The sequence below is a fragment of the Drosophila albomicans genome, chromosome 2L (assembly GCF_009650485.2).
Source record: "Drosophila albomicans strain 15112-1751.03 chromosome 2L, ASM965048v2, whole genome shotgun sequence".
NCBI classification, from domain to species: Eukaryota; Metazoa; Arthropoda; class Insecta; order Diptera; family Drosophilidae; genus Drosophila; species Drosophila albomicans.
In genome coordinates, this window is record NC_047628.2 from 12,126,679 (window position 1) to 12,135,153 (window position 8,475).

The window sequence follows — 8,475 nt, forward strand, 5'->3', positions numbered from 1 at the left end:
AGTGAAGAGTAAAGGCTGCTACTTTGATATGCTTCTATTATTAGTTGTCATTATATACGTCTCTATTTATCATTCAATTATGCAGGGTATTTTGATAGTTAGTCTCTGTTGTTTTTCTACTTGACCAACTCATATTTTCGTTAGTTCTCTTTGCTGCAAATCTTTGCCTTGGATTAGGGACGTGTAAAATGATTTGCTGTCAATGTCATGTTCTCGCATACTTGCTTCAAATTGCATTTTGCTCAAATTTGTTGAAATATTTGTAGAGAAATAGTTACCAGAAATTATAGCCAATCAAAATGAGCATTCAACAGCAATTTCTTAAAAATAGTAGTACAAATTTTTAAAGTTTATATTGTATAATTAAGTATGAATATCATATATCATATATAAATATTGCAAAATTCATAAATAAATAAAACTTATATTAAATAATAAAAACTATTTCAGTATATAATCTAGAATTTTGTATATTACACACAATTTGGTCTACATATATTGGTATTTGGTATATAATACCCAAGTTGGTATATAATGATATTTGGTTTATTGTACCCAATTTGGTATATTATATCCAATTTGGTATATTATATCCAATATATTGGTATATATATTATACCCAATTGGGTATATATTAGTATTTGGTATATTATATATTGGTAATTGGTATAATAACCCAATTTGGCATACAGATGTGTTCTTTGAAATAGCAGTGCTTGCGACTTAAATTTTATTATAAGCGAAATTTAAAAAGAAAATTTAGTTATTATAGCTTATTTTATTTATTTTAAATAATGCAATAATTTCTTAATTTTGATTAACAAAAAACAAGAATGCATTATGCATTATTAAAAGAGTGCATATATCATTGAAATATTAGTGTTGAAAGAAATAGTGTTAATAAAATGAAATATAGCTTATAAATAACATAATCCTACAAAATTACGATTTGATTATGACCTAATATTTTGTTTAATGTTGGTAATTGGAACAAAAGTAAGCGACTCTCTTTTTGTTTATTTTATAGTTCTTATTATTACTGCGATCTAGTTTTGTATACAGTCGGATAAAGAAATATGCTGGCGTACATAAACATACATATAATATCTTTTTTTTTAAATTTGTAATACTCTTTCCTTTCTTTCTCTTTTCTGACCCCCCTTTGCTGCCCACCCCAATTAAAAACAGACTTGCAATTGCGAGTATATTGGCGAGCAGCTAACTTGAGTTTTTCAGCTCTATCGTCTGCCATAATAAACATTAATTTTTATGCCAGTTTGTATAAGTTCAAGAGTTCTTCGAGATGTTGGAGATGGGAGGAAAGTGGGCGTGAAGCGTCAGTCGCCCATTGACATTGACTAATAATTAAAAGGGGAATGTGAATTAATTTCAGTAAATAAACTTTTAAATTTTCGAACAAACAGTCGTAAATTTACAAAGTATTCGAGTTATGCCTCTAATTAAATGCCAAATGTGTGTACGATTTAATTCATAATGGTTGGCTGTGATTTAAAGGGTGAAAATGGGAAGAGAAGAGGGAAGGGTTAAAGAGGCCAGTTTTGCTTGAGTTTCATTTCGAATTTTAATCGAATGCTGTAAACTACTCCTTGAAGTAGACTTTTGGGCGTATACCTTACTCATTGTGTTGTAAGTTAACTAACTATACAGGACACAGCACAAGGAGCAGGACCAAGAGCCACTAACTCAGCATCCACGTAAATGTTGTCTAGAAAGTTTCAAAGTCACGTTTGATGGCAAACTCCCCCGAGTACTTATTGCTGACAAACTAGACTAGTCTAGATTAGCAACTTTGCACAACAAAAGTATCGCGGAAAATCCACTTTATTTTTAAATAAACTTGCCACTTTTTCAGCAAACTAGAAACGTAGGATTAGCAAAGGTGAGACTGTAAAAATGTGCTGTAATAAAAAATGATTTCATCCTTTTAATTTAGAAGACATTTCTAATTAAATATGTTTCTGATTTATATAACTTTTGCATTGATTAACCAGTTGTAATTGAAGTGTAAAAATATCTAAAGTACTCTTTAATTTAGAGCTCTATCTTTTAATAATTTCAAGAGAAACTTTATAGCACAAATCTTTCAACTTTAATTACAAGGTTAACATGATGATATAATATTATATAATATTAAATATGATTACCATACATTTAAAATAAATAAATAGGCTAAATACATTATTCAAATTTCGCTTTAATAATTCAACTGTTTCAAATCAATTCAAATATCAAATGCAACTAAATGCACAAGTTCAGAGGTCAAACAATTGGCGTAACAATTGGCTATTATTATATAATATTAATCATTTCGCAACATTAGTTATGAAATGTCCCAGGCAGGTTATTTTTTTTCTTTTTTCCTTCTTTTTTTGCGCTGTGGAAAATTGAACAAACGGAATTAATGAATTATGATATATTACTTCAACGAACGAGTAAACAAATGTTTGCCCAGAGGAATAAGAGTTCCACACATGCATCTGTGTGTGTGTGTGTTTGAGTGTGTGCACACACACACAGATGCATGTGTGGAACTCTTATTCCTCTGGGCAAACATTTGTTTACTCGTTCGTGTGTGCACACACACACACACACATACAACATAAAGTTACATACGCGTATTTGGTCGGTCAAGCTATCGAATTTTGATTAGCGTGCCTGCATCAAATGGAGCGTTCACGAATTAAATTGCCGGAATTTCAAGCACTCTGTTGCAATGACATACACGTAATACGACTAAGGGAGAGTAGAGCGGGGGATGTTGTAAAGGGACTTGTAGCGATTGCTTGAGCTAACTAAACACGAGAAGCATGAACCGAAATATGCCCTAAAACTTGTTTTTTATGCACCTAAGTCAAAGACAAGAAAAGACTTCTAACTGGAATACACATGTTTTATATAAAAGATGAAACAATTGTCTGTAATGTTTATTCAAAAAGAAAATTTCAAATGCCTAATTTTTTGAGTGCACTTTTTTATATAAACACATATTTATGTTTTTATTTATTTATATTCATTTTATAAAATGTAAAATATCTGATTGGCTTTACAATTGAAATAGTTCGAATAGAACTATACTCAGTATAGAGTTTTATGCAAATATCATTGATGTGCAATTAAATGTGATTGTTATTATATACATATATTTAGTAATTAGAACCATAAATTCTTGGAATGAAATTACAGTCATTTTTCTCTTTTGTTCCTTTCTTTAAAAGTAGTTAACAAGTATCTAACAATCGAGGACACTCACCTGTAGCAATCTTACTTGCTATATATTGCAGTCAACAGTTGAAAAATCAGAAAGAAAATAACAATCAACAACAGAGGCTTGCATTTCATATTATTTGTGGTCTGATTTCCACTGATTTTTACTTCAATTGCAACTGTGGCCCACTTTCCATAAGAGTGTAATAAAATTAGCAACTTCAGGAATATAAATATTCTTTTCTATGCCGCACATCTTTAGAACTAAATTTGCTATTCAAAGACTCAAAACCAAACCACAATGCATAGAGCACTTTTAGTTTATAAGTTTTCAACCCTGAGGGTACAAAATGGGTTTCAGCTTTCCACGTTTGTTTATAGAAATGCATATTTATAACAAATGAAATGGAAATCAAGAAAATCCAAGAATAGTTGAGGAAAGCAGTTGCCTGCAGCGGTGTATTAAAAGTCAAATAACTGCAAAATATTCATATTGTCAACAATTCGAATTCTACCAAGTTTCTAAATACAAAACAACCACGTTCTTGGCAAATAAAGCGGCGAATTTGTCAATAAGTCAATAAACAAAATAATAGAACTTTCCCAAAAGCTCAAAATGAAAATAGAAACTTAATTCCAGATTTGATTTACTTATGTATTTAAGAATTGGCAAACGTAAAATAAAATAAAATAAAATCATCTTCAATATGGATATTAAATGTCCGCAGTATTTGGCTATCCTTTTTTTACCACGCTTTTACTTTAAGCGGAAACACACACGAAATAAATAAATAAATAAAATGCCACGATGCTCAGACGTCAAACGTATACACAATATCCTTAAAATGCGGATAAGGAAATTGAATCAAAATCAATAAAATAAAACTTCGATTTGAATTTAAATGCACATTTAAAGTAGTTATCCTCCTACTTGTGTGTGCCTGAAATACACAAAAGTAGTCTACTGTATGTGGCAAGTTTAGTTTACAGAAATAACTAAAATAAAAAACATTTTTAAATCAAGCAAATTTGAATAAAAAGAAGTAAGAAGACTGTGAGTTACCCGCTATCAATTTTCAATAAATCCATATTCTTAAAATATACCATTACCTCAAAATACTAAAACATATCAAAGCTTATATTTGGTACAACAATATTGTACTACATTAAAAATATACTATTGAGTACAAAATAGATTGAATTGTCAAGCAAAGAGACTAAGATCCGATTATCATATTGGATTAAGACAATCAAAGTAAACAATCAAACAGTCACACAAATTAATATGTGATATATCATTTTTTGTCATTTTTGACTTTCCTCAGTTATGATTTTATTTAATACTTAATAAATGTTGGTTGATTTTAAATTGCGTATTAAATTTAAATGACAATGAATCCAACAAATAATGGATCTGGCAGTAAAGCAGCATTAATCTTTCAGAAAAAATCTGTCAAAATATATACCGTATTATTAAAATTTAGATTCATTATTTATTTATCTAATTAAAAATGGGTAGAATTTGAATTTTGAAAAATCTTGCACGATTTTAATTACAGCCTCCCAGTTCTTACCGATTGCACTGTGCTTTGATGTTCAGATAATCACTCTGGACAATTTTAGATATATGTATGTATATTTGTTTAGATATATGTATATATTTGTTTAGATATATGTATATATTTGTTTAGATATATGTATATATTTGTTTGTATATATTTCAGTTAGTAATAATTTTTATTCTTGACTATATTCGTTACGCAACATTTAGTTTATTTACAGCAAATCTAAACATCCTTGTCGTAGGTCAGACAGTTGAACTGTGATGTGAGGGAATGTCTGCTGTGTGCTCTATTTATTGCAATTTATTAATAAGCTTCAGCTAATATCGGGCAATAATAGTTGAGGCATCGTTGGAGACACTGAGAAGGGTTCAACGGTGTGAGAGAGAGAGAGATGACGCTGACGATAAGGATGACGATGATGCTGCTGATGGTGATGCTTTTGGTGTGTTTGGCTGGTGTTGTGTCTAAGTTATGTGTCCGCCTCTGTTGAGTCTTGGCACAAAATGCCGAGTAATGTGAAACAACAGTAAAATAAAATATGTTATGTAGTCCCTTATACGAATTCTTTTGGTGGCATTTTCTGCTTCAAATATTTGTCGAGCACACACACACACACAAATACACACACATAGAAGGTTCGCATTTTCCCGAGCTTGCTATGCTACTAGTATGCGCCAGGTAAGGAAAACCATGTTGCTGATGTTGCGAACCTCTGTTGAAGTATGCACATGTATGTCGTCATATTGAAAATATTCACGAAAACCTTGTAAACTTTGTGCACCCTCATAGCTGAGCAACAAAACGGTTTGATAGGGGGTTCAGGTTGGGGTTGGAGAGGTTGGAAGTGGGGTTTCGCCGCTGGTCACGCTGACAGAGCTTATTATGGTTTGCGTGGCTGCTTCCCAATGTTTTCAAAATTCAGTTCACGCAAGAATTCCTTTTGTTCTCATAACATATTTTAAATTAGTTTGTTAAATATAATAATGCACAGACGACTACCTACAGAACGTAGAATGCTTTACTAGCTGCTGAGTAGAAGTCACTCTGCTGCTCCTCAACACTTCCCCTGAATGTTGCCGCACTCAATGCGCTTCCTCTATTAAGCATTAGGCGTATAAACAAATCTCCACTTACCACACAGATACACGCGAATCGTAAAGTGAGCACTTTTCTTAAATTTCCTCAATGACAATGATAAATATGATGAATCGTGTCATCTACAATCTGAGTGCTGTGAGAGGCCAAGTGGCAATCGAAAGTCTGTTTGCCCTCTTTATCGTTATCTCTATTTTGTCTCCAGCAGCAAACACATTAGCTTGCCACTAAATATGCCGGAAGTCCTCGCTCGTCTAGCGATGACCTTTTCGATACAACGTGGAAAGTGCAAAATATAAGAGAGGAAAGGGATTCGATTAAGATTAGATTAATAACTTGAAATGAGAAACGCGATATGAAGGTGCATAAAAAGAACAAAATTTAGAGATGATTTTATATATTGCTAAGCTATATATTGCCTGCTATAATAAGGAATAAAATAAAAATAATCAAAAAATAGTTTTAAAATTGAGCTAATAAAAATAACTTCCATTTCAAAATGATTTTTTCAGACAAATTCTTCAACGATTTGAAAATACTTGATCTATTGGTTTCTAAGGACTAATTGCATCACTTTGCATTAAGGACACTTGGATTATCTATCAATAAATACATCATTTGCAAGTTTGTACTGAATGTGAACCCAACCAAATTTTTCAGAGAAAAATATTTGATGGATTTTTACGATATAAATTCAAATGACGAAAAATGTTTTTTAAATAAACATATGCTCACAAAATATAGTTTACCCAAATTTCTTATATACAGAATAAAGTTAAAAATGTATAATATAATATAATGTATAAAAAACTATAGCTTCAATTTCACGAATTGTAAAAAAGGTCATCGGATAAGATAAATTTGGCAAGTGCTTCATTATGTACAATATGCAATATTTAATTTATAAATTTCCGCTCTACGAAATTTCTTGTAAATTTCATGTTGCAGCAAATTAAATAGTTGACGGACATAATAAACTTAAAGATTCCCTAAACAAAACGTAGATTAGCTGAAATACCAAGCAAACATAATAGAGTAACAGGTGACTACAGCTAAGAGCGAAAGACAATATTCTCTGTCCACATATGTTGATTGATTTTCTGTATTTAGTGTGCTGCTGATCTGTCTAATCAAGTTATTTCGCTTGACACATATTTTGACCCATTTTATTAAGCCTCAAATTCATTCTATCACTCATGTAAGGAATTCTTGCCAATAATCTGTATAAGAAGATCCCTTATAAAATGACACGTGGAGCAACTAAATATCAGGAGAACATAATAGAGTAGCAAGTGGATTGATTTAGAACAGCAGCCAACTATTTCTTGCTTTGGTATATTTCTCAGCACTTATGCTCTTCCATGTGAATCCTAAGGAAAAGGGTTCGAGAGCTTCCATCTGATTGGAATGAATTAAAATATTTGGCGCAAATGACTTTGTCTACAATCATCTAACATATTAGACACTTCTGTTGGGCTAGTAAAATGTCTTGTGGAGCATGTGAAATTCCAGGCGAACATAATAAATAAGTAAGTCGATTCGCCCTACTGCACCTATGAGCTGTGTGACCCTCTCAGATTGAAAACGACGTCGTGCAATTGACTTTCTATATTACTATAATGCTTGTTTCACTTGATATTTTCTTAATTACTAGGTCTTTTTTTACAAGTTTGCCTACACAATTGTTAATGAACAACAGCCACACGTGTGTTACTAAATGATGAATAAGCTTTTATATTGTGATTTAAAATATTATCGTTTTTTTTTTAATTTGAATTAAAAACGTACTCTGAACTCCAGAGAATTATTCCTTTATATTGCATACTTTTAGGGGCACACGTGCAAAGTATTTTACACTGAATGAAAATCAGTCATAGTTTGTCCATGTCCTTTCGCATTTTCAAAGGACATGTAATCCTACGATCGCCCGGATCATCTCTATCGAACTACATCAAATAATCATGGGGCCAGCTAAAAATTCAATGGCAAAATTTGCAAATTGCAGAATAACTAGAGAACAGCAAGGACGATTTTAATGTCCTTTCTCAGTATGGTAGAACATTCGTCCTTTTTAATATGCTTAGATTAGACAACTCGATATAGTAAAAAATGCACTGGCCTTCTGTAAATAATATGGAATATGTTGCCATAGGAAAAAAGTGCGCATTGCAGAAACTGTGTCACAAAACCTTTATAGGGGGACTGAAGTATACCTTAGGAAACAATGTAAATCATTCCATCACTCATTGAGTACGAGAACCCTTGCAAAATGCCACGTGGAGCAACTAAAACACCAGGCGAACATAATAGAGAAGAAAGTGGATTGATCTGGAAATTTAGCTTGCTACCATTGGTCAATTTCTCACGACCTGTGCTCTCATATATGGAGCTTAAGAGCGGGAGTCCAAACGATTGCATCTGATTGGTCAGAATTAAAGCATGTGGCGCAATTGACTTTGTCTACAGCCACCTACGTACTAGTTGTTTCTGTTGGCCTAGTAAAATATAAGAAAATTACAATAGGAATTGGTCACTTGCTCCTCTCAGGGCAGAAGCACGTGGTACAATTGACTTTCTGTACTATTACTTG